Here is a 27795-nt window from a genome sequence, read left to right on the forward strand (position 1 = left end):
CCTGGTTATTCAGCTTCAGCTTTTGGTAACTGATGTCAAACGTGTGAACTCACAAACACTATGCTTGAAACAAGGGGATATTTTCCATAAACCCTATTCGCTAGATTTCTTGCCATGCATTACCATGATTTTTTTTAAAAAAAATGGAATGCTGTAGTTGTTGTAGTACAGTGTGCTGATCAAGCTACTACCAGTAGTAGAAGGGGAAAGAGGGCTGCTCAGGTGCTGGAACAAGAGCAGCAAAGGAAGCGAATTAGGGAGATATTCATGACACCTACTGATACTGAGTCATTCAAAGGTTTTACAGACTCTGAAATGGAGGAGGAGGGAGAGGGCAGTAGAGGCTTGAAACGGGTTACTCGGGAGCAAGAGTCAGATGAAGAACAGGAAAGGAAACGGATCCGTGACATACTTAATGACTGAGGAGGAAGACTTCATGGGGTTCACAGGGAGTGATGGGACTGAGAGTGATAACGGAGAGGAGGATGGGCTAGACTGGACGCGTGTGCAGGAAATCAGGGACATATGTACTCAACCCATATCAAGTGAGGAGTTTGAGGGGTTTTCGGGAGACTGGCAACCTGGTAATACTTGGGGTGATCTAAGTCTTAATAGGCGCTGGAAGAGCTGGAGGGACGGGCGGTGGAGAGCAGCTGTGGAAGCTAAGGCACCTGAGAGTGATGAAGACAGGGTGGAGACCAGTTCATCATCTGATGATGAGTTATAGGATAAAAGAAGGTATCAAACTTTGGGGACTTTGCAGTAGGCAAAGTGTTGTATTGGGCTTGGGACTTTGTTGCTGCCATTACTTTCACCTTGGGTCCTGAGACTGCAGATCGCTGTGCTTCCGTGCTTCTACTGACTGGAATCCTGTAAGTGCTGACTTCTACTTCCTTGCTGACTTCAGATTGTTTTTGGACGACAACATCACGTTTTGGACTTAACTTCTGCTTTTGGACGTGCCTCGACTTTGGACTGTTTCCTGACTACATTTTTGCTTGCTTCCACCTTGCTACCTTGTGTTTTGTGAACTCTGATTTTGAAGCAGTTTGCTTGAACTTTTTGTTATACCAGATTATACTCTAGTATAATCCGGATTATTCTCTAGTATATTCCCTACTTATCTGTGGGACCCATGTTTCACAAGGACCCCTGTTGAATGCCTGAAACTGAGTCCCTCTATGGAGGTCGAGATAGAACGGGATATAAATGTCCGAAATAAATATATAAATTGTAGTAATATTTTCAGACCATGGTTGACTACAGGTAAAAATGAACACACAGATAAAGAAGATTTCATAATAGTTTGAATTATGGTTGACTAGGGGTAAATGAAACCATGAAAAGTGAATCCACAAATAATGAAGAACTATGGTATCGTGCCATTTTTAACTTCACCCAACCTATAGAATACTTCTTAATTTAGCATATTTATTGTACTGTATTTGTGTTTTATGTTTTTCCATGTCTATTTGCCAGCCATATTTTCTTGCAACCTGAGCCCTGCCACATGCACAATGGAGGACCTTCTTATAGCAACAGCAGAGGCACTCCAAGTGGTCAGCTACTGGTCAAAGGACATTTAATAGTATATAATTTAAATTTTCAAGCCCTTCTAGTTCTACTCATACCTGTCAGTGAAAATCTCAGCTGCCACCATTTCTCTTCAAAGAAACTCTTTAAAAGAAGGAAGTTGCAGAAGAATAGGTTCAACAGGTTTTATATAAGAGCAGCCAACATAGTTTAGGGCTTGCAGTTTTTATGACAATATTTCCTGGACCAAAATCATGGACTATACAACAGCACAAGGGTGAACAATGGGTATTCAGCATCCAACAAAAGAATCAAAACACTTTAACATCAAGCATTTTCCAGGAAAATGCCCACTTTCAGCCTCCTGTATCTTAAAAGGCAATTTTAAGATAACTGTTCTTGCAAGAGAGAATGAGCTTACAAAACAAAACCAACTCGTGACCACCATGATAAATCACTTCAATATCTGTTCACCAAAATTCTGATATTGAGCAGTCCTGGAAAAAACATTTACTGTGATGAACTAGAACTATTCGTCAAAAACCAATATATTGGTTAGTCATGTTCTCCTGATCTTAAGTCCTGTTCTGGGGCTTTCTCCAAGAGCCTCTTCTTGCCTTAATTCTAAATTTCTCCTGCAAACAACTTTTTTTCTGGGCAGTTTGAGGATGGACCAACTAGGCCATTCACACCAGCACATAAACTATGGCTTCACTGTCTGAAGGATAAAATAACATAATAGTTTCTGCATTAATTATACAACTGATAACTCTTTTGGGCCAAAAATGCAAGAACAATAAAATTAAATACTTCTCCAGTGTTTAGCTTGATGATTCAGCAAATTACAGCCAATTGCTTCTTGGACTATCAGGATATCCTACTCAAGACTAAAATCAGTGCATTGTCTTTATCTTTGATTAGAAATTAAACTTAACTCCCTTTTATCATTTCTTTTTGTAGCTGCACAGCATCCATGTGCTTCCAGAGTCAAATCAAGATGGACTGAATATTTAATACACTGTTCTAATTAGCTACAAACTGTTACCTGATTTCTATCTGTAACTGAATGAGAAAAAGCCTCTGGAGGGCCAATGTTAACCTTCATCCACTCTGGCTATATTACAGGCACTAATTAGACTCTTTAAATGGCAAAGAAATAGAATTTTCATAACTAGCTTATTAAAAGTCTAAGACACCCTTGGGACAGGGCAAATTGCTTCTACCATGATCCGCTTATCCTTGTACGACACCATACAGAAGACTCACGTTGTCTGACTTACACAGCTCATATTTCTCTCAAATTAATGAGCAGTCAAATTATTCCAGCTGCCCCCATGGCATGGGGAAAATTGAAAATCCATGGCTACCAGGTGACGTGCATAGCCCAGCTGCTAAATAAAAAATTGCTTGAGGGGATACAGCTGTTGAGGTGCCTGTTTACATTAAACTAACCAAGTCTGTGAATACAGAACAAATACTCAAAGACAGCAACAAAAAAAAAAAACCCCTCTGTGCAATGCTATAGCTAAGCGTTTCATTAGATAGGTCACTGAAGGCTACAACTTCATTTTCAGTCTGAATGGACTAAATTTTCAGATGAATTTGTTGGAGAATGAATCTATGATCTCTCCCTTGCAATCCTTCCTGGAAACACTTGGATAATTTTACATCAATTTGAAACTCAGTGAAATCACAACCAATGTCTCAGTTCATCACAAAAAGAAACGGTGTGTTAAAATGCATATGTATTTTCAATGTCAGTTTGGCTCCAAGAGAGAACAATGGCATAATTTACAATAAACAAACAAATCAGTAAATGAACAAACTTTAAATAAGATTTAAAGTAAAAGAGAGGAAGCTTCACTGGTCTTCATGGAAAATATATTTTTTAGAAACCTAGTGAAACCCAATGGGCATTGGTTATTCAGTTGTCTTCTTCTTTTGTGGCTCTCCACATGCCCACCAGGTTGCACTACAACTGCTACTTTCTTTATGTGTCTTGAAAACAGAAGAAGATTCTCCACCAAACTTATGACTAATATAAAATGTGCAGGACAGACCTACTTAGTTACTAGGCATGGTTAGGTTTCGTCGGAATACACGTAATTTGGAATAGTCAAAACGTTACCTTTTTGAAGTGATTTTGAAGTTCTTTTAAAAACAGGAAGTCCCTTTGCCATTTTGAAGCTTCCCTCACCATTTCTGATATGACTCAGGAAGTGAGTCAGCATTTGGCGTCAATGTTTGGAGGCAAGCAGCCTCTCAACATGCAATCTGATTGCCTCCCAGCCAATGAGAGGAGAAGTTTTGGGGAGGGGAGAGGCCATTGTGCTATATAAAGGGCAGCACACGGCTCAGAGGCTCATTGTGAGCCCGGGAAGGGAAGGGAGAAGGATTGGGTTAGAGAAAGGGAAGGGAGGTTGTGAAGGGAGTTTGGAAAAAGAGCGGTTGGAAAAAGAGCAGGGCAAGCGGAGAAGGGCTGATGCCTGCCTGCTTTGCAGCCGCTTGTGTGTTGTTGCTGTTGGGGTGGAAGAAGAGCAGGGCAGCAGAGAAACATGGCAGGGAGAAGGGCTGTTTCCTGCCTGGCTGCCTGCCTTGCAGTCACTTGTGTGTTGTTGCTGTTGTTGGGGTTTGGGATGGGTGGGTGACGCGTGGGTAATACTGGGTGAATGGTGTGGCGTGGGATGGGCAGAAGGAAGGAACAGCACGGAGGAAACAAAGCACTCCAACGTTTGAAAAAGCCCCAGTGTTGTAGCAGCTCTCTCTGGCCTCTGTGTTGTACATTGCCTCAATAGAACTAGATCTCCCATCAATTCAAGCCACTCTTTGAACACAAACTCTCCTTCCTAAAATTGTGAAATCACCTTCCAATGCCCCAAAAGGTTTTTCTCTGCTCTGTTTGTTTCTTTGTTTGCTGTCTGTTGCTTGCCAGAAAAGACACTACAAATCCCATATAGTCAAGAATATCTTTCCTAAAGTTGTGAAATCACCTTCCAAAACCCCAAAGGCCTCTCTCTGCTCTGTTTTTCTTGTTTGCTTTGTGTTGCCAGAAAAGACACTACAAATCCCATAAAGTCAAGAATATCCTTCCTAAAGGTGTGAAATCACCTTCCAAAACCACAAAAGGCCTCTCTGTTCTATTAGTTACATTGCTTTATTTCACTGCTTTGTTCTAGCAGAACAACACAATGCAAAACTCAATATGAACACCCAGAGTCTGTGGAAATTAGGTTACAGTTCTTGCCGAACCTCTGCTGCATCCAGAACAAACTTGATCTAATAGAAGATAAGAGATTTAAAAATAATGCTTATTATACAAGGCAATCATAAAAGAATCACACCTGCCTTCAACCAAAGTGTAAATCAAATCCATGTTGCAGTTCACAGAAAATGGATACAGCTCAATACAATGATGTGAATACCTGGCCAACACTGTCATAATGTACACAGCATCCAAAACTCCATCTTATACCATTTCATATCAACACTAACAGGAACATAACAATGCCAAACATCAAAACATGACATCATATATCACAAAGCAGCTCTATGGTAATGGGAATTTTTTTCTAATACATAGTCTAGAGAACATCTTATTTATACATTGCAGATCTTTTGTCTACATGTAGGTGACAATCCTATACTGAGGAAAGATAGCGCCCCCAGGCAAACACACCCAATCATGGGACTAAGAAATGGACCAGTAGTTTGGCCATTCCATCCATCCCAACCAGGCATTTAGGAATATCCCCTCCCAGTGGTGAAGCAGAGACCAAATTGCCACAAAAGCGCCATGCAATACCCCGACATAACCTTTATTAAACGGGTACAGAAAGACAACTGTGAAGCCTAGGCATATGCAAGTTTTTTTTTGGAAGAAGTAATGTCAGATTTTTTTTGATGTTTCCAACTTACAGTGCATATTCCAATATGCATGTGTGGTGCGTGCATAAATTTTAGAATTTTAACCTTTTCCTTAGTTTGATTCTAAAGTTTCTATTTGCTCTGATGTGGCTGTGACACATCACAGCCACATCACAGGCCAACCAAGCCTTGCTGAGAGGTGAAGCCAAACTTTTTGGCATGCATCTAGGCCAATCAGGGCTAACGGAAGAGGGAGGAGGATGTGGAGAAGGAGTGGGTTCCATTTTGCCTTTAAATAGCCATGCACACGCTGGAAAAGCCATTTGCGTGTGGAAAATGGATTGGGTGGAGGAGGGGAGAGTAGAATTTCAAGCAGGCAAGCAGAGAGAGTGAGAAATTTGAAAAAGGAAGGCAGAAAAAAAGAAGGCAGACAGTCACCTTAAGAAGAAGGGTGAAGAATTATTGATGCTGTGGTTACGTTTTATTTGTGCTGCAGACACACTCAGACAGTGCACGATACAAGTGTACTCTGGCTGCTGGGGTGCTGCTGGGGTGCTGCTCAGGTTTTGAGACCTCACACCAAAACATCTTTCTAAACCACTGAATTTTTGAAATTGAGATTAAAAATATTCCTTCCTTGTGTAGACTCCAAATCAATATTACATCTTTATAAAGAAAAAAGAGTGAAAGATTATTCCTCACTCCAAATCACAATTGCATTGATTTCATACATCTTGCAAAACAACCAAGTTTGGGACTAAAGATATGACTTCCTTGTTGGCACTCCAGATCAATATAACATAGCAATATAACATATATTACATATCAATATTACATCTTTATAAGTCTACCATGGCCATCTGTCAGTAGACTTTTGATGGTGCCCTTCTGCCTGGAAGAAGGGAGTTGAACTAGATGGCCCTTGGGGGTCCCCTCCAACTGTAGGATTCTATGAAAATGAAAAATTGGTTGATATTGGTTTCATCTATTGGTTATTATGAGAGACATTCAATGTTATGCCATTTTTAAAAAAAAAAATGTTTTTGTCAAAACTTTTTAAAAAATTATCATAAATTGGTAGATGTATGAATATTTCTGAAAGTTGGGGAAAATGATCCCCTGTTACCTTGTGTCATTCTCTAAAAAAAATCAAGGAGGTAGCTCTTGTTTTTTAAAATAAGTTTTTCATGAAAATTTGTAAAATTCCCTAAAATTCAGTGGGTAATCAAAATGTTGTGACATTTGGTGGGCTAAGAGTGGGGAATGTGTTGTACCACTGCAGCAAATTTCATCATGACAGCTCAAAAAATGAGGGAGAGAGAAGCCCCTGAAGTTTCCCCACTGACAGAGATGGTTCCCCAATTGTGCATGTGTGATCATCATTAATGAATTGATTACAAAGTTCTGTAATTATCATTAGAGTTTTGAAATTTTCATCTCCAAAACATTAGAAACACTTTAGAAATGAAACACCAGTGTCCTATTAGTTTTTAAGTACTTTAGAACCATTTTAATTGATCACACATGCCTACTAAATACATGATTCAGAAAGCAAGAATCAGCCCATTTTTATTTCATATTATTTTTTGAAAATAAAATTGCCATCAAGTATGCTATTGGTGTCTGAACTTTTAACTTTATGCCAGAAATTTATTCTTGCTAGATATCATTTCTTGTAGATAAACGAAATCCATATTTAATAACTAAGTAGACATATTTCTACAACTGGCCTGAAATATCACAGATCATAGCAATAAATCTTACAGCCAAGATCAGTAGTGCTCTAGATTTCAGTCTCAACTTTAGAGTAGTTATCTAAGATTTGGAAAAGTTATCTCTAGGTTCAATATCTAGGACAGTTTCTTTAAAGCTGTGATTAAAACTTACTAGAGAGTAAGTATCCTGCTAACAAAGAAGTCATCAATCACAACTCAAGTTGAATTAGTACTGGATGTGTTTTTATCCCAAGGAGGAGCTTTCCTTATTGAGAACATGACTGAGACATTCTGTAGGTCCTCACAACAATCTAATGATGGTATTTTATGCTCATATTTTTTAAAAAAGGGGGGGCAGATGTGCTGATTGTAATAACCATGCACAATTTCAGTGGACAAATATGAAATTCAATCTTTTAAAAAGCTCAAGAAGACAAATAACTATGCTATGGAAAAAAGCTGTGTCACATGTGTCCTTCACCTGTTATACTATATAGAAAAAAATGGAATCTCAATATATTAAAATATAGGAAACCATTCAGTTGAAAGTTTTATATTTTTAATATTTTATTTTCATTTTATAATTTGGTTTTATGGCTTTTATTTTGTTACCTGTAGCCACCTAAACAAAGGAAAAATCATCAAAATGCTATATACATATAGTCACCTGCCATGTCTATGGATTAATATATTCTCTCTCAGAAGGTCTAGGCCCTCCGTGTTGAATTGGAGTAGCTAGAGATTCCTAGAGAGGTGTTGTCTTCAGTAAAAGAGGGTTTTAAAAATTGTGGATTGTCTACTTTCACATAGATCCTGCACCGGTAACCTCAGAAAATGTAGAGAGCTGATGTTAATACAGGGTATTGGATTTGTACTTGTTCTCATACATCATGTTCCTTTTTGGCACCTGAAATCCTTATTAATACCATTAAAAATGATCAGGGGAGACAATGAGCCCCTTATCCAAAATACTTGTTGCACAGATATAAACATAGAATTCATTTGGTACACATTATACTTTAAACTGAAACTTGCCAGGCTTTTAAACTGTTGACAATGAACCCTATTCCATGCTCTGTGTTTAATTATGAAAAAATGCTCTGTTTGCTATCCTTTTAATTAAAATTTTGTACTGTTCAAACCATTAAAAATGGGAATCTCACTTAATCCATTATGCACTGGAGAAGACAGATGAATATTTTAAAAACTTTTTTGCCTCTCAAAACATAGCCCAAACAAAGGAATTCCATCCTTATTTGTAATAAGAATAGAAAAATGAGAAACAGAAAAAAAACAGAATGAGGACACAAGGGTTTCAAACATTTGATAACAATTAAGGCAATTTTCATATTCAACAGCTGCAATCTGATCCAAGCTGATTCATGTGGGAGGCCATAGGTTCAGTGCATGGCGTTTCCAGTTGAAGAATCTTTAAAAAGAGCCTGGGAAACTAAAACAGACCTTAGGAAAATGACATTTAGGGTGATGCCTAGTCACTGTAGATCAGACAGTAATGTAATTCAGTGTAAGTCAACTTTGTATACCTTTTAGTCCCCAAAATACAAAATTCACTGTAACATTTAAGAACACATAGATCCAGCATTACAAGAATGAGGGTAACAAAATATTGAGTTTGAATGGTTTCCCTTCCATCTCTGGTGTGGCCACAATGAGTTTGAAAGTTTTTTTTGTTCCAACTAAAATTTGGATGAAATTTAAAATTTGGACAAAAATCCTGAGTAGATTCATACTTTCCCACTGACATGGAAATCACCACCTATCATTGCCAAATTCTTGTGCCATTTGCTTCCATAATGTATGCTAAAATTGAGTGTTGTATTATCTTGGCCCCAACAACAGCAGACACAAACTTAAACATCCAAATAAGCTACGTCAGAATACAAGCCAGTTAGGAAAGTGAAGTGTCAGAGAAAGAAGTCACACATTTTGATTCAGGAGCTATGCTTCAGAAGAGAACCAATTACTTTAAAATGTTTTTTACCCACTATATCATTGTACACATTTTTCTTGTGGCCAAGGTTTGGAGAAAAATCATTGAAACTGTTCAAAGAACATCCTTCTTGACTTTATTGCTTGCATGACTACCTTAGTTACAAAGTTTAAAATAATGGCAATGAATCAGAGCTTTAGGGCATTTTAATAGGTAATTTTGTAACACTCTTGATCTATCAAGAGTTTTATCACAAATGACTAGTGCTCATTTCTACCTTCAGGGCACAGACAAAGATAAAACTGAAGAACAGACAGGGTTGTGGCTAAAACGACAATCAAATAAATTGTATGCCAATGTTTTCTGAAAACTACTGTTCTTTTCCTCCAGCCACACTATATAATTTCAATAATAAAACAAGATCAAACAATTAAAATAATACAAAAGACCACAGGAATATGACTGATGGCAAGAAAACTTAAGCTACAGAATATATTTTATAAGGTCAGCACTAACACTGAAAGTGATCTTATATCACCTTAGAGATTAAGGACCCATCCAGACAGGCCCATATCTCAGGAACAGTCTCAGTTTTTACTGGAGGCATCCAAATGAATTAATCTGGAATAAGCCAAGTTATTCTGAATTGATTTGACACATATTCGATCAGGGCCTTCCTGAAAGGGTATTGGGTCTGTGAGAACTCACTTCCAGGTAGTTCTGAGACATCCCAGGGGTGAGTCCCCATTGTCATCCCAAACCTTCCTGGAGCCCAAAGGCCCAGGATGACACCCCCCCCCCCCAGCTCCAAATTTACCCCTAAACATTAAGTAAAACATATCTAGCTACCATAACTTTCTTCCTTGAGCCCTCCTGGCATGAGGAAATGACACACTTACTACTTAGACTCCAGGAGTTGGCAGAGGGTCAAGGAAGGATTTTCCTCTCCACCCAAATCTCCTGGCACATCATTTCCTTGCACCCTCCTGGAAAAGGAAAGTTATGGTGGCCAGGTGTGGTTTACTTAACTTTAATGGTAAATTGAAGGGCTCTGGGGTGACTGCATGCCATCCCGATTTCAATTGGCATGTAGCCACACACACCTGGGAAAGCCCAGGTTTTTTATGAAGAGTGAGGATAGAAATCCATACCAAAGCAGGTTTTTTAACCCATTTTGGCATGAATTTTGGAGCTATCTAGAAGTGCCCTAACTGAAAGAATGAAGTTGGTAGTATAAGATTGGTAGACTTGGAGGTGAATCTACACTATAGAATCAAGTGCAAAAGGTTTATGCTAAGAATTTTATTTTCTCAGTTAGTCTCTAAAGTGCCACAACATCCTTTTGAATACTGATATTCCAGACTAAAATGTCTGTGGCTTTGACTGGTACTAGCACTATTGGTCTTTCACTAAAATACAAGGATCTGATTTAAAAGCTTCCTGAGTTCAAGATAGTTAGAACTCTTTTCTCTCACACCATTTATTTTCCCCTTTTTGGGTGAAGAGATCTAGGAATCTCAAGAACCTAGCAAATTCTGTGACCTCTAATTTAGCCTAACATGTATTGCTCTAATAGGAATTTTGGTGGGTGTATGGCAGCAGTTCTCAACCTGGGGATCACAACCAAAAAGTGGGGCTGTTCAGCCATTTTCGGGGGTCACAAAGCTCCCTTGGCTGTCCCCGCCCCCTCCAAAATGGCTGCCGACCCCCTGAGCCAGCCACATGGCACTCCTGGCAGGCTCCTCCTCCTGCTCTTCCCACAGACCTGTGGGTAGTCAGGAGGAGCTTTGGAGGCAAAGGCATGGGGGAAGAAGACTCACCCTCTGTTCTGGCCTGCAAGATGAGTAAACTTCTTCCTGCCATCCTCAATGCCTGGCCATCCGTGGAGCCTTCACTGCCTGGCCTGTGCCTTCTTCCGAGCTCAGAGTTCAGAATGCTTTTGGATGGGAGGGAACTATATATCACAGCAACTCCAAAATGCCAAGGTGTATATTCCCCAAGCCTCTCCAGTGCTTTCTGTTGATCATGGGAGTTCTCTGTGCCAAGTTTGAGCCAATTCCATGGTTACATGAGTTCAGAGTGCTCTTTGATGGCAGAGAAACTATATATCCCAGCACCTCCAAAATGCCAAGGTCTATTTTCCCAACCCTTCCCAGTATTTTCTGTTGATTATGGGAGTTCTCTGTGCCAAGTTGGAGTCAATTCCATGGTTGCATGAGTTCAGAATGCTTTTTGATGGGAGGGAACTATATATCCCAGCAACTCCCAAATGCCAAGGTCTATATTTCCAAAGCCTCTCCAGTATTTTCTGTTGATCATGGGAGTTCTGTATTCCAAGTTTGGTTCAATTCTATTGTTGTAGTAGTTCAGAATGCTCTTTGATGGCAGGGGAATTATTCCTTCCAACATCTCCCAAATGTCAGGAAAACAACCCCAAAACTTTCCAGTAATTTCTGTTGGTTATGTGAGTTCTGTATGCCAAGCTCGTTCAATTCCATTTTGTTGGAGTTCAGAATGCTCTTTGATGGCAGAGGAACTATAAATACCAGCAACTGCAACTCCCAAATGTCAAGATCCATTTCCCCCAAACTCCACCACTGTTCAAATTTGGGCATATTGAGTAAGTTTGGTCCAGATCCATAGTCATTTGGGTTCACAGTGCTTTCTGGATGGAGGTGAACAACATCTCCCATAAATCACTGTCAATTCCTCCCAACCTTCTCCTGTATTTTATTTATTTATTTATTTATTTGCCTTACTTATATACCGCTGTTTTCAGCTGTATATAAGGCGACTCACAGCGGTTCACAACAAATAAGAACAGCAAAAATTCAATGCTACAGTATAAAAAACAGTTAATAACCTAACACATTACATAATTAATAACAATTACTACAATAACCATTCATTATCATCTCATCAAAAACATGATCCAGATTCGTCATCCATTGTTCCATTCCAGTGTTCATTAACCAATCATTGCACTAATTTTCTGTTGGTCATGGGAGTTCTGTGTGCCAAGTTTGGTCCAGGCCTGTGATACGTGGGGGATCTCAGTGGTCTGTGGAAGTCAGAGCTAAATTGGTTGAAGGTACTGCAAATAATCTATTGTCCATATTCTTCCAAACATATTTTTGTGATTAATCACTATGCTTTAATTATGTTCAATTTGTAACAATGAAAATACATATTAGATATTTGCATTAGAATTCATAAGAGTAGCAAAATTATTATGAAGTAGCAACAAAAATATAGTTGGGGGTCACCGCAACATGAGGAACTTTATTTAGGGATCACGGCATTAAAAAGGTTGAGAACCACTGATGTATGGCAATGATAATAGTGGTTATTTAGATTGTAGTAGCAGCTGTAACAAAAACAGTTTGAGAGTACTTTTTAATCTACTTCACACTGGACGAATACTATATCATACCATAAACTCTGTATTGTATATTACTGTTTATTTTTTTCAAAATACATTTATTGAGATTTTCTTAAAATATGCATATAGGTAAATGTAGTAAAGAAAAAGAAAAGAAAAAAGATAAAAATATTGTTGTAATACAGCAATTAAAAGCAAATTAAGAAAAATAAATGTAATATAACACAGTTTTACTATATTATAAAAACTGCTTTGTGAATGCAGTATGAGATGTACTTTTTTGCTTGAGTTCCAGTCAACAGAGAGTCTACTGAATTAGTCATGATCTTTTAAATAATTCTTCTATAGTTTGAAATGTTGGTTTCTCCATTTTGCAAAATAAATCCAAGATTTCTAGTTCCCGCCACCTGACAAAAAAAGCCAACTAGGAAACAGAGAGATTTGATATTCCCGTCACCAAACTCTCTTTTTTCACATATTCTTTTGAAAACATAGCCAATTCATAGTGCAACATGATTGGGTGGCAGTTTTTTGGCCCCTTCCATACTGCCCCTGTATCCCAAGTTATGCAATTTATATGGCAGTGTAGAAGGGGCCCTAGCGATGATACAGGAAACATTCTTCAAGGGGAAATGCCCCTACTGAAGAAGCACTTCATTGATCCCTGTGTCAGAACCTCTTAGAAGGATCCCATGTTTTTCATTACCACCATTCCCTGAGAGGTATGTCTAGAAGCTCAACATCCAAAGAGAACTAGCAAAGATCGAAGGTAAGAAACTTTGTACAACACCTGGCCACATCTCCCCTTAGCTCATAAGTATTCTGTATGTTACTCTTCCAGCTGCACAAATGCCAAATTCATCTGAAATAATAAATTGCTATTGGGAGGGGCTCTCATTTTAAACTGCAGCTGGTATGATTCTGTATGCAACAACAAGAGAGTATAATTATATTACGAAGCAATTTTATAAAAGACAATAGAGGAAAAATGCACTCCAGGGTCTGAATTATTATATAATAATTTATGTTGAAATGCTGTCAGACAACAAGAGCTCTAAAAAAGTAAATTATAATAACATGGCCCATTTGCTGCTCCGTCACTTTCTTAACTATTCAATGCATAGTTGACAATGAATTAGCTGTGGGGCAAAATGTAATTTTTCAAAGTTTTTAGTCTAGCAGATTCTTCATCATAAGTTTTTATTGTGTATAACACACTGGGGTTTGTGGAGAAAAAGTAAGAATTAATGGGTGGTCCTCCTCTTGCAAAATGTCACCACATTGATGCAAAATGTGTACCTAGAATTCTCAGTGCTGTACTTACATGCTATCTGGAAAGAAGGAAATTAATGAATTATTGGCAAAGCAGAAATTTAATGCTCAGCATAAACTATTACTTGATTAACTCATTTATTGTTAAAGTGACTGTGGGATTCACAAATATGGGCAAGTATCATGCAGAAAGCTTTATTAGATTTGGATGAAGGAGGTGTGAAACTGGAGCAAAGAACATCAAGATATGCAGATGAGAAAGTACTAGTAGCAAGAAATAGTAAATTATTACTAAAGAAAGTCAAGGAAAAAAGTGCAAAGGCAGGTTCACAGTTTGAATCATAGAATTTGAAAAGACCATCAGTACTTCCCCGGGCCATGTAAGAATACACTCCGATAAACAGTCATCGTCCATTTTATTTTGGCGCCATCGGCAAACTGAATATGCAAAACTTCTATTTCTTCATGCAAATCATTGATAAAGACTTTGAATAGTCCTAGGCTCCGTGTCTTTTCTCTAGTCACTTTTCATAGAATCATAGAATCATTGAGTTGGAGTAGACCTTGTGAAACATTGAGTCCAACTCCCTGCCAAGAAGCAGGAAAATCGCATTCAAAGCACCCCTGACAGATGGCCATCCAGCCTCTGCTTAAAAGCCTCCAAAGAAGAAACCTCACCCACACTCTGGGGCAGAGAGTTCCACTGCTGAACAGCTCTCACAGTAGGAAGTTCTTCCTAATGTTCAGGTGGAATCTCTTTTCCTGTTGTTTGAAGAAATTGTTCTGTATCCTAGTCTCCAAGGTGGCAGAAAACAAGCCTGCTCCCTCCTCCCTATGACTTCCTTTCACATATTTATACATGATCCTCATCATGTCTCCTCTCAGCCTTCTATTCTGCTAAACATGTCCAGCTGTAAGCTCACAGCAGCCGCCCCCAGAAAAGACACAGGACGCCAATCCGTAATCAATCAGGAAACTTTTACTACTGGATGCATATACACAATGAAAGCCAGGATTGGCGCACAGACACAAGTCAACCCTTATATACCCTCCCCCACATTCGAATCCCCTCTTCCCGCCTGACAATTATCCCGCGCAATATTCCCCGCCAAACCACCAACGGCCCCTCCCAAGGCCACCAGCTGCAATCCCTTATCAGTTCTCCATGTCAGGGATCCGGTTTTGTGCGCCAACATCCAAGGCCAGGAAACCGAGTCCTGACATAATGTCCCCCTCCACCTCTTCTTCTTCCTGGAAGGGAAATATACGTCACCATTATGTTCCTTCTTCATCTAGCGGACCTTGGTATTTTTTCAACAAACTACAATGAAACGTTGGGTGTATTTTCCCCAATACCTTAGGTAGTTTCAGGGTATATGTCACTTCATTCACCTTGTTAGAAATCCTAAAAGGACCGACGTATTTGGGAGACAACTTCCGAGAGGGGGTATTTAACTTAAGTTTTTTTGTGCTCAGCCACACTAAATCCCCTTCTTCCAATTTGTCACCTACCCTCCTTTTCCGATCTGCAAACAACTTATATTTTCGCTGTGCCTCTCGCAGTGATTTTGCCACTCCCTCCCAGTTCGCTTTCATCTTGTATGACCATTCTTCCTTTCCCTCCAGTTCTTCCCCCCAACTCGGCAGTTTGGGAAAAGGGGTTACTTCCATGCCGTATACTACCTCAAAGGGGGATTTCCCTGTGGATGCGTGACAGGCTCCATTGTACGCAATCTCTGCAAACGGGAGTAGATCGGCCCAGTCAGTTTGGCATTGGTTTGTGTATGTTCTTAGGAACATTCCCAAGGTCTGTTGTGTGCGCTCGACCCCCCCATTTGTCATGGGATGGAACGCTGAGCTCAAGGTTCTTTCCACCCCCATCAATTGCATGAAACCTTCCCAGAACCTGGCTGTAAATTGTACCCCTCGATCACTAATTACCTGGTCCGGACAACCATGCAACCGGTAGATATGTTTGATAAACAACTCAGCCAATTTCTCTGCAGATGGCAATTTAGGCAGCGCTATGAAATGTGCTTGTTTTGAGAATAAATCCATCACTGTCCATATATAGCGCTGACCCCTGCTGACTGGGAGTTCACCCACAAAGTCCATAGCAATCACCCTCCAAGGTCTTGATGGCTCTGCCACCTTTTGCAATAACCCCGTTGGCTTTTGTGTGGTTGCCTTATTTTGTGCACACGCATTACATTTGGATACATACACTTTGGTGTCACCCCTCATCCCGGGCCACCAACACTGTCGTGCCAACATTTTCAGGGTTTTTGTCACTCCCCAGTGTCCTGCCCCCTTGTTGCCATGGCATCTAATCATCATTTTTTCCCTTAGGTTGCCTGGGATATATAGCTTCCTGTGCACAAATCCCAATCCATCCTTCCATTCCACCTTTTCCTTATTTCTTTCCAGCCACTCATCCTCCCTGCATGCTTGTCTTATCTCCTCCTCCCATCCCCCGTCCTTGCTCTCAATCCCCACCAGCCTTTGACTGCGCTCCTTTTGCGCTCGGGTTTGTACTGCCATGCCCCACTGCTGTTCTGAGAATATGCTCCCCTTTGGGCCTCGTCCCCTCCCTCCATCCTCCGGCATTCTTGACAACGCGTCTGCGACCACATTTTGGTTCCCCTTTTGGAAACGCAGCTTGAAATCAAATCTGCTGAAATACTGCCCCCATCTTATTTGCTTCGCTGACAATTGCCTGGGTGAAGTGAGGTATTGTAAGTTTTTATGGTCGGTCCACACTTCAAAGGGGATGCCGCTTCCTTCTAATAAGTGCCTCCATGTCTCTAGGGCCCTCACTACCGACAGGGCCTCTTTTTCCCACACCGGCCAGTTTCGTTCAGTTTCGCTGAACTTTTTCGAGATGAACCCGCATGGCTTCAACCTCCCTTCTGGGTCCCTTTGCATCAGGGCCGCCCCGTACGCCCAATCTGATGCGTCACAATGGATCACGAATGGTTTGGTTAAATCGGGGTGGATTAATACCGGTTCTTCAGTGAACCTGCGCTTCAGTTCTTCAAAAGCCCTTTGGCATTCAATTGACCAATCTAACTTTGCTCCCGGGGATCGTACCTTTACTGTTTCCCCCCTTCCCTTCGTCTTTAGCAGTTCAGTTAAGGGCACCGTTATCTGAGCAAATTCCTTTATGAAACCCCGGTAGAAATTTGCAAACCCGAGGAATGATTGCAACTGTTTGCGCGTTTGGGGAGGGCTCCACCCCCTGACATCCTCCACTTTTGCTGGATCCATTGCTATCCCTCCCTTGGATATTCGGTATCCCAGGAAGTCTATCTGTTCTTTATTGAACTCACATTTTGGCAGTTTTGCAAACAGTTTTGCCTCCCTCAATTTCTGGAGCACCTCTCTCACCAATTTGACATGAGATCGTCTATCACGGGTAAACACAATTACATCATCCACAAAGCAAAACACCCCGCGATACAATAGTGGGTGTAACACCTCATTAATCATTTGCATAAATGCTGATCCAGAGCCCCTTAGCCCGAAGGGGCAGACGCAGAATTCAAAATGGCCGAACGCGCAGGTGAACGCAGTTTTCCACCTGTCCTCGGGCCTTATGCGCAGTTTATGATAAGCTTCGATTAAGTCAATTTTCGTGAACACCCTTGCTTCCGACAATCTCGATAGTAAGTCCTTAGTCAGTGGCATGGGGTAGTTGTTGGTGGTGCTCACTGCGTTCAGCCCCCTATAGTCCACGCACAGTCTCAATGAGCCATCCTTTTTGTGCCTAAACAACACTGGGGCTCCCAAGGGTGATTCGGAGGGCCTTATAAACCCTCGGGCCAAGTTTTTATCAATATATTTCCTCAGTTCCTCCATCTCCTTGACTGACATGGGGTACAATCTACTCCTGGGCAACTTAGCGTCCTCATTGAGTTCAATCTTTACTTCGACCCTCCTAGGAGGGGGAAGCTGGTCTGCCTCCTTCTCGTCAAACACATCCTCAAAGTCTCTGTATTCAGGGGGAATTTCCTGCACCCCACCTGCCGTGTTTTCTTCCCCCTTGCAACAATTTCCTCTTTCTCCGCTCTGGAATGTGATGCTGCCTTCCCTCCAATTGATCTGTGGGTTGGCTTCTCTTAACCATGGCATCCCCAGTATCACATTGTAAGTAGCCATAGGGGATACAACGAAGGTTATGCTGCCTTCCCAGCTCCCCACTTTACATCTCACTTCTCCCACTTCAAACCGTGCCGGGGCCCCAGCCGCCACTGACCCATCTAGCTGCGAAAACGCTATGGGGCTCTGCAAGGGGGTTTTCTCACATTTCAGTTCGTCTGCTAGCTCTGGGGCCATAATGTTTCTTGAGCAGCCGCAATCCATGAGAGCTTTGCAGCTGGCCCACTTCCCCTCCCCTTCTAGCCTGATTGGGAATACTAGCATTCCTGGGCTGTGACTCACCAGATCACCCACCGGGGCCCTAGAAGGGGGGCTCTCCTCCGCTCTCTTCCCTGCAGCCGGTTTGAACTTTGGGAAATGGGATTCTCCTCCTTTCCTTTGTCTGCATTCGGCAGCCCGATGGCCCAGGCGACCGCATACATAACAAGGGCCCCTCTGCTCCTTGGGCCCTCGGGCCGGGGCTTTTCCGACCGTGCTTCTCTCCGTTCCCCGACTCTCCTCCTTCGCCCTCGTCTGCTGCGGCGCTGCTCCTTGATGCCTCTTGACCTGTGCCAAGGTCATCTCGACGCGGCCGGCCAGCTCGATCCATCCACCTATCTCCTCCGGGTCGTCGCGGTGAAGCGCCCAGGTCAGGATTTCCTTCCGCAAGCCCTCCTTGAAGATCTGGACCTTGGTGGTGTTGGACCACTCTGGGACCTTCTCCGCCCTCAACCGGAATTCCTCCACGTACTCAGATACGGAACGATGTCCTTGGGTTATCGTTTGCAGCCTTTCCCTCGCCCGGACCCTCTCGAGCGGATCCCTGAAGCGCGCCTCCATCGCAGCCAGGAATCGCCTTGTAGATCCCAAACATGGGTCGTGCCTGGCGTGGAGCTGGACATACCATTCCGCTGCTCCCCCTCTCAGTGCCGCGCCCACTGCTCGCACTCTGCTTGCTTCCGATCCGAAGGTAAGGGCGTTATCTTCTAGATATCCCCTCACCATAGTCAGGAAGTATGCGAGGTTCCCGGCTTCTCCTCCGAACTCGATCCTCAGCTCCTCTCTCCTAGGTTGGTATGGAAGGAGCTGCCTTCCCCGGTTCTCCGCTCGCGGTGGCCCTCCCTGGAGCCCTCTCTGCTCCGGGGGCAATTCCTGACGCCCTGTGCCGCGCCCGGCTCCGGCCGGGGGCACCAGGAACGTCTGCTGGGGCGCCAGTCCCCGGGGTCGCTCCTCCTCCTCATCGCTCTCCGCAGCAGCCCTCCAGCTCGTCTGTGTTTTAGGACGTGCCCCGGGTTCCCGGTCACTCCTCTCCCCTGCGCTCCACATCGATTCCCCTCGGGGTGGCGGTTCCTCCAACAGGGGGGCCAGCCTCTCCATCACCTTTGACATCATCGCGAGGGTTGTCTCCATTGATGCCATCTTTTCCTCCAGGCACTCCAATCTCTGCGGGGAGGGAAACTCTAGCCCACTGCTTTCTCTCGTTGCCGCCCCTGCCCCCTTCACTCGCCTCTGTGTGACTCCGTTGGGCTGGGCATATGCAGTCGATGAAGCCAAGGCATTCACTCTCTCCAGCTCCTCTTCTGCATTTCCGAAAGGGGAGGCTGGTCCCCCCCCCTCCGTTGGATCTTCTTCCCGTTGCATAGGGGTGCCTCACCACAGCTGTGGGATGGCACCGATGAATCCTGGCTTAATGTAAGCTCACAGCAGCCGCCCCCAGAAAAGACACAGGACGCCAATCCGTAATCAATCAGGAAACTTTTACTACTGGATGCATATACACAATGAAAGCCAGGATTGGCGCACAGACACAAGTCAACCCTTATATACCCTCCCCCACATTCGAATCCCCTCTTCCCGCCTGACAATTATCCCGCGCAATATTCCCCGCCAAACCACCAACGGCCCCTCCCAAGGCCACCAGCTGCAATCCCTTATCAGTTCTCCATGTCAGGGATCCGGTTTTGTGCGCCAACATCCAAGGCCAGGAAACCGAGTCCTGACATCCAGCTCTTTTTAAGCCACACCTCATAGGGCCTTGATCAATTTAGTCACCCTCCTATGGACACTTTCCAGCTTGTCAGCATCTCCCTTTAACTGCAGTGCACATAATTGGACACAATATTCCAGGTGTCATCTGGCCAAGGCAGAAAGAGGGGTAGCTTGACTTCCTTGGATCTAGATATTAGACTCTTGTTTATGCAGGCCAAAATCCCATTAGTTTTTTTAGCTGCCACATGACATTGTTGGTTCATGTTTAATTTGTTGTCCACAAGGACTTCAAGATCTTTTTTAGACATACTGCTGTTGAGTCAGGCAACACCCTTTCTGTGTCTTTGCATCTCATTTTTTCTGCCTAAGTGGAGTATCTTGCATTTGTCATTGTTGAACTTCACTTTGTTAGTTTTGGCCCATCTCTTTGATAAGTTTGTTTTGAATTTTTCTCCTGTCTTTGGCACTATTGCCTATCCCTCCCAATTTGGTGTCATCTGAAAACTTGATGATCATGCCTTCTAACCCTTCATCTAAGTCATTAATAAAGATGTTGAACAGGACCGGGCACAGGACAGAACCCTGTGGTACTTCACTCGTCACTTCTTTCCAGGATTAGAAGGAAGCATTGCTGAGCACCCTTTGGGTTTGTTCACTTAACCAATTACAGATCCACCTAACTGTAGTTTTTCCTAGTTCACATTGGACTAGCTTGTTTGCCAGAAGATCATGGGGGACCTTGTCAAAGGCCTTACTGAAATCCAGGTATGCTATATCCACGACATTCCCTACATCTGCCCAGCTTGTAACTATATCAAAAAAAGATATTAGATTAGTCTGGCATGACTTGTTTTTGATGAGTCCATGTTGACTATTAGCAATGACCGCATTTGTTTCGAAGTGTCTGCAGACCACTTCCTTAATTATCTTTTCCAGAATCTCGCCTGGTATCGACACGAGGCTGACCGGACGGTAATTGTTTGGGTCGTCCTCTTTTCCCTTTTTGAAGATAGGGACATATCTGCCCTCCTCCAATCTGCTAGATGGCTTTCTTTTTGTGCGAAGATTGAGGCAAAGAAGGCATTAAATAGTAGGCCTGGGTAACAACGGAAAAATTTGTTTCTAAAATCAATTCGTTTTTTGGGGGGATTTGCGTTTCGTTATTTAAAATAATTACAAAATTTTCCTTTAAAAAAGTTCGATATTTACGAAATTTCATAAATGGTAAAAAAATTACAAAACAATAATGAAACAATAATGAATCGATTCGTTAATGGCGCCCGCGATCGCGCAATACGCTAAAAAAACTTCTGAAGCTTCCCTCTCCCTCTGTTGTTGACTGTTGGTGTGATATTATAATTTTTTTTTCACTAATTAAACAAAAAGCAACTATAAAACTTGCCCCAGACATGCGGAAATAATAACAAAATGACCTCAAACCAATAACGAAACGAATACATAACGAAATACGAAGCATTTACAAAATGTATTTAAAAATTCATTTCGTTTTTAAGTTGCTCCAGAATGGTTCGTTATCGCTTCGTTATTAAAAAATTAACGAATTTTTAGCGAATTACGAATTAATGAAACGAAACCGCCCAGCCCTATTAAATAGTTCTGCCTTTTCCGTATCCCCTGTCAGCATTACCCCCATCTTCTCCTCACAGACATAAGCAAAGTTGTAGTGAAAAGTTGTAGTGAAAAAAGAGAAAACACTTGTACATGTCATAGACTGATAATTGCTGTGTGAGAAAATGAAAGAGATGCCCCTTGAATCTCATCACAGGAAAAAAAGTGGGATATAAAATAAATAAATAAATAAATAAATAAACAAGTAAATGAGAAAGCAAACTTTTGCTGTGCTATTTGAACAATGGCTTTTTGCATTCTGTTTTTCTCAGAGCTATAAACAAAGACAAATGTCCCCTGAAATCTTACAATCTGTGACAATAATGTGTAAAGGGAAATAGGGAAGAGAGGAAAGGGAAGTGTTTCGTTCGCATGTAGCTGAGATCTTTAATAATTGTGTATCACTGAAAACACATGAAATTGAAATAACTTGTGGCTAAGTTAAATGTTCAATATGTACAGATCCAGTGAAAATAGCAGTTGAGATACTTTCTGTTAATAATGAGTATAATGTGCAGCTCAGAAGAATACCACAAAGAAATAAATCACCAGTGAGTTGTTTGGGCATGGGCAACTACCTACCTCCTGCCACAAAGAAACAGTCAAAAGGACTACTGTCAAGGGAGCGGTCAGAGCAGCCTTAAATAGGCTGCTGACATATCACAGTGGGGGCCGGCCTCAGCCATCAGAGGGTGGGGCAGGAACCACCAGTGGTTGACCTGCTGGCTGTGCCATGGAGAACTTGCCTGGTGCAGTAGGCTCCTAAGAAGAAGGAGCCACTCAGGCACAAAGGCAGGCAGGAGGATGCCTGCCACTGCAACATGCTGGGCAGGGCATTAATCTGTATACATTTTAAAAATGCACGATACTGAATTAGAATTAAAAATGTTAAAAGGTGTATGGGGAGAAGAAAGTTATGACCAGTGTTTATCATCAAAATGGGGAAATAAACATTTTGAATGATGAGGCTGACCAAACCCTTGATGATTTAGAAGAACAAACACATCTAGATGTTATAAACTAAAAATAGCTGAAGATTCTTCTTTTAACAAATCTAATGCTTTATTGGCACAGCAAAAATTCAGTGGATAGATAAACTTACAGTGCTGCCTGACATTTTGGTGTTCAAGTATTGGAAAAAATATTTAGGTCTACTAGGGCTTATTAATCTCTTGCCTGTACAAATAATGGTCTTCATTTTTGCATACTTTGAGCATATTTTTTTGTGGGGAGGAGCATAGCACTGCTAAAACTCTACCTTTCATGCTCCTGGATTCATTCAACACATGCTTATTATAAATATTCAAAATTCAATTTTGGCAGCTCTCCAGTGTTTTCCAGTCAAAGGGATTTTGTTCAGTTTCATCCATCAGATGTCACAGAGTTTTTATGGTTGTTATTTTTCTCCGATGTAGTATAACATCCTCAAATTCTCCTGATAATGCAAGCCATTAATTTATCCATCTCATAATTGAGATGCTCCTATTTTTTTAACATACAAATGCAAAGGAGAGAGAGAGAGAGAGAGAAGCAGAGGTCCCACTGTATCTGTTTAGATATACCGTTAAATTTATAACAGGTTAGACCTAGACCCTCCAGATATTTCTCATTCAAGTACGTTACAAATCAGTGGAATGGAATGGAGTTATGCAGACATGACTCTTGAAAATGGATATATGGTGGATTTATTTATCCCTCATTTATCAGAGCCAAGAAATGCAAAGCTTCAGGGGGCCTACTAGACAGTTCCATGACTCTTGGCTCTTTAACAAGGAAAGAGGGAAATATAATAATTCCCTTTCCCAACTATGACCTCAGTCTTTAAAAAAATAATAAAGGAGATTGAGTAAGAATTTTGTATATGACTCTAAATTGAAAGATCAATCCCCTTCACATACTTTGTATCAATACACAGTGTGGTTTAAAAATGCAAATGATTATGAACAAAGGGTAAACTGATGTATACCGTGATTACTTTAAAACTTCAAAGTATAGTAATATTTTTGGGATGACCGTAAATTGTCAGAAAAGTGTAAAAACAGGAGGTATGCGCTTTGTAACTGCATTTTATTTCTGATATGGCAGGTAAATGCACAGATTACAATCAGAAAAATGGCCAGAGTATTTCATTACATCAGGAAGAGTTCTGCGGTATGTCCTTTATCAGAACAGGTACTTGATGATACCGACACGTGATAATGCCCTTGACTATAATATGCAGTTAAAAGAACAAAAATTCTCTTTTTAAATAACGTAGTTGCACATTTTAAATGTTTTTTTGGAAGAATGTCATAATCAAAGACATAACATTTAGGGCTGCAGGTTACCTGGAAGATAAGCCCCGCTGCATTCAATGGGGTTTATTCTTAATTAATAAATTTACTGAATTTATATCCAACTTTCCCCCCACAAGTTAGATCCAAGGTATCTTACAATAATGTTAAAAGATGCTACTAAAACATTATTTTACAAAACTGTAAAAGGGAATTAAATATCACTGTTATTAAAAACATACTTAAGGACAGTTTACCACACTTAAAACATAGTTTCTGTAAAGCATGAAAAACAGCACATCACTTACAAACAAATGTAAGTGTAAATGTACTGCAGTTCTATAATTAAAATCCACAATTCAAATGCCTGCCTAAATGAAAATGCCTTCACAGGTCAATAGAACAGGAAAAGAGAGGCAGGGAGCGGTCAACCCTCCTGTTCAGGGAGCTCCACTGGCTGCCATTCATTTACCGGACCCAATTCAAGGTGCAGGTTCTTACCTTCAAAGTCTTGAAGGGTTTGGGACCCGCCTACCTGCGTGACCGCATCTCTGTATACGAACCCACACGATCTCTTCATTCATCTGGAGAGGCCCTGCTCTCGATTCCACCAGCATCGCAGGCGCGATTGGTGAGAGAGAGGGCCTTTTTGGTGGTGGCCCCTCAACTCTGGAACTCACTCCCTAAGGACACCAGGCAGGCCCCAACCCTGGCAGTCTTTAGAGGAGCTTGAAGACGTGGTTGTTCCTGGAATAATGATCCCATAGCACTTTGTTCCTCCAAAGCACTTAATATTCTTAGGTCTGCTCGTATGTCTTTCCATAATTTATTATTTATTTATTTATTTATTTATTTACTTTACTTTACTTATATACCGCTGTTCTCAGCCCGAAGGCGACTCACAGCGGTTCACAACCTATAAAGCAGTAAAAATTCAATGCAACAGTATAAAAATATTTAACAACTTTAACACCTTACATAAATTAGACAATTACTACAGTAACCAATCACTATCGTTTCATCATCAAAACCATAATCCAGATTCGTCATTCGTCATAAATGCCACTATCACCTTTTCGTCCATGCCTCAGCACTATTTCCAATTTTAATTTTTACCTTTGGCCTTCCCACAGTTTTAATTGTATGTTGTCTTATTGATAATGTTATATGTTTGTCGTCTATGTTTTTATTTTAATTGCTTGTATTGTTGTAATTATTGCTTGTATTGTTGTGTTGGGCTTGGCCTCATGTAAGCTGCACCGAATCCCTTGGGGAGATGGTAGCGGGGTACAAATAAAGTATTATTATTATTATTATTATTATTATTACTATTACTATTATTATTATTATTATTAAAGAGAGGTGGAAACTGGACTGGAAGAGAGATCTACAGTCTGGGAAGAGGTATGGAAAACTCTTTCTTTCATATTCTCACCAACCATGCTTGTGAAGGCAGTGGGACTGAGAGAACACTCGTGCCTCCTGATCTTATTAAACTACATATTAGGGCTGGGCGGTTTCGTTTCGTAATTTGTTAAAAATTCGTTATTTTTTTTATAACGAAGCGATATTGAACCATTCAGGAGCAACTAAAAAACGAAACGAATTTTTCCAATTCGTTTCGTAATTGTTTCAGAATTGATTCGTTATTGATTCGTTATTGATTCGTAAATGTTTCGTTATTATTACTGCATGTCTGGTGCAAGTTTTAGGGTTGCTGTTTGTTTTCTCAGTGAAAAAAAATATAATTATCACACCAACAGTCAACAACAGAGGGAGAGGGAAGCTTCAGAAGTTTTTTAGCGTATTGTGCGATCGCGGCCGTCATTAACGAATCGATTCGTAATCGATTCGTAATTGTTTCATAATTGGTTTTTTGATTTCCGAAATTTCGTAAATATCGAACTTTTTTTAAGGAAAATTTCAGAATTCTTTTAAATAACGAAACGCAAAAAACCCCTAAAAACGAATCGAGTTTAGAAACAAATTTTTCCGTGTTTGGACAGCCCTACTACATATATAAAGGCATATTTAAGTATACATAAAGGTACAGGAAAGAAAGCGTTCTCAGGTGGCATCAATGCATATAGAATTATTATTATTATTATTATTATTATTATTAACATCATTAATTTTATTTCCATCCAGCCTTTAATAGATAGATAAGAAAAAAATAGTATTTAGTCATGACTTGCTCTCATTTTAATGAACTTGTTGCTTAGTTTCAATTAAGTAAAATAAGGGAGATGAAGACTGTTAGTCCTATAATTTGAACAGCTTCACAGCATAACATTGTGCTGCCTACCAACCAGGTAGCTGTGATCATGGGCTATTGTCAAGATATATCAGGACTTACCTGGTCCGTCGCAGCTGGGCCAGAGTAAGGAGATTTGCCCCCCTCCCTCGAAGGGGACTTGGAAAGTAGATCCGGCCGGATCTACTTTCCAGGGGGGCGGAGCCAAAAGAAGAGGCTGCCACCCCCTCTCCTTCAGTTTGAAGAAGACGGCGAAGAGGACGGACGCCAGGATGAGGTCTGTAGGGTCGGGGAGGGGAGGCAAGGAGAGGAGATGCCACGTTGCCTTCCTTGATCTCTCCTGCTTCTCCCTCCCCCCACCTTCAGAGTGATATTTTTTCCCCGGGCCAGCGGCGGCCGCGTTGCAGCGCCGCGGCCGGTCACCCATTCCCGGCGCCGTGCTGTTCCCCCTCCCTCCCTCCGGAACGGCTTCCCATCCCGGCCAGCGGCGTCCGCGCATCGGCGCGCATCGCGGCGCCGAGGGAAGTAACTTGGGGTGCTTTTCCTCCCCCACCACAGACTGGCCTTGGTGCGGGGCTAGGCTGAGCCCCCTACGGCCAGGGCCGTTGAACAGTGGGGTGGGGGGTTTCTCCCGGTGTGGCGCCTGCCGGCCTGAGCGGACCTGCTCTTGGCCGCTATTTCCCTGGCTGTTTCTTTGCGGCGCCCCGGCTTACCTGGTGGTCGGGGCGCCCTTAGGGAACATGCGCGCACCGCCTGCAATGGCTGGACACCGCGTGGGTGACGGCTCTGAGCCGCTCTTGGGCCAGTAGCCTCCAGGCCTCGCCCGGCCAGTCAGGTGTTGGCATGAATTTGAAAATATTATATTGGGGAAGAAGCGTTTTTCTGGGTGTTTAGTGCATGAAGGCCTTGCGAGGGCCTCAAAGCAGCAATGCCGGCGGCCATTTTGTGTCAGACAGAACCTCGTGGCCTATCATGGAGGTGGCCATTTTGTTTAAGCACAGCCATTTTGTTTCCCTCAATTCCCCATCCACAGAGTGGTAATATTAGAGGGATACCTAAAGCTAACAACACTAGGGTATTCAGATATAGGTTCAGCTACATATATGGATATATGCAGATAGATACATGCTTGTGGGTCGATATACAGAGGCTTAATTTATGCAGTTAATCACTTATAGTGATATACACATATAAAAATGTGATGCTGTGGATAATAATTATTATTATTATTATTATTATTTATTTATTTATTTATTTACCTTACTAATATACCGCTGTTCTCAGCCCGAAGGCGACTCACAACGGTTCACAACAATATACGAGCAGCCAAAAAAAAAAATCAATCAGTGCTACAGTACAAAAACAGTTAACAACCAGGAGCGCTTTATCAACCCGACCTTTAAGGGGCTGGATAGTTTACTGCCTATTAAACAGATATATAAGACTAGTGGCGCAGGCTCGGTAGATCAACACACGCATGTACTTCTAAATCCTATTTTAACTACATCAAGGTTAAATAAACAATACATCATAAAGTACGGTTGCTATAAAACTGAAGGCTTGTACCTTTTGGTCCGGTTTGGCCTCAATTATTCAAACAGTCGGCTATTTAAGTTAAACATACCGAACTATAGCAGTTGGCTCCCCTACTGCAAAATGGCAACAGGCCTTGCAAGCTCTAACAACAATGTCACTATTAACTATCATTTATTAAATATTCCCTTGCAGCTCTATGCCAAGGAAAAACGTGGGAGGACCCAAGGGCAAGGGGCCAGCGAAGAAGGCACCTGCGAAGC

At 41.7% G+C, this 27795-nt stretch overlaps 1 protein-coding gene and 1 long non-coding RNA gene across 3 annotated transcripts in view; both read right to left on the reverse strand.

The window, feature by feature from the left end:
• The window catches only part of CACNA2D3 (calcium voltage-gated channel auxiliary subunit alpha2delta 3), a 674683-nt gene that overhangs the window by 249642 nt on the left and 397246 nt on the right, over positions 1–27795 (reverse strand). The gene's annotated exons all lie outside the window — the stretch shown is intronic.
• Positions 14677–15988, reverse strand: LOC137096036 (uncharacterized). The gene is made up of 2 exons (XR_010909150.1): positions 15659–15988; positions 14677–14968 (listed from the first exon to the last, which is right to left on the reverse strand). It is a non-coding gene; the product is annotated as an uncharacterized lncRNA (long non-coding RNA).

This window comes from Anolis sagrei, chromosome 2, assembly GCF_037176765.1.
Source record: "Anolis sagrei isolate rAnoSag1 chromosome 2, rAnoSag1.mat, whole genome shotgun sequence".
Lineage (NCBI taxonomy): Eukaryota > Metazoa > Chordata > Lepidosauria > Squamata > Dactyloidae > Anolis > Anolis sagrei.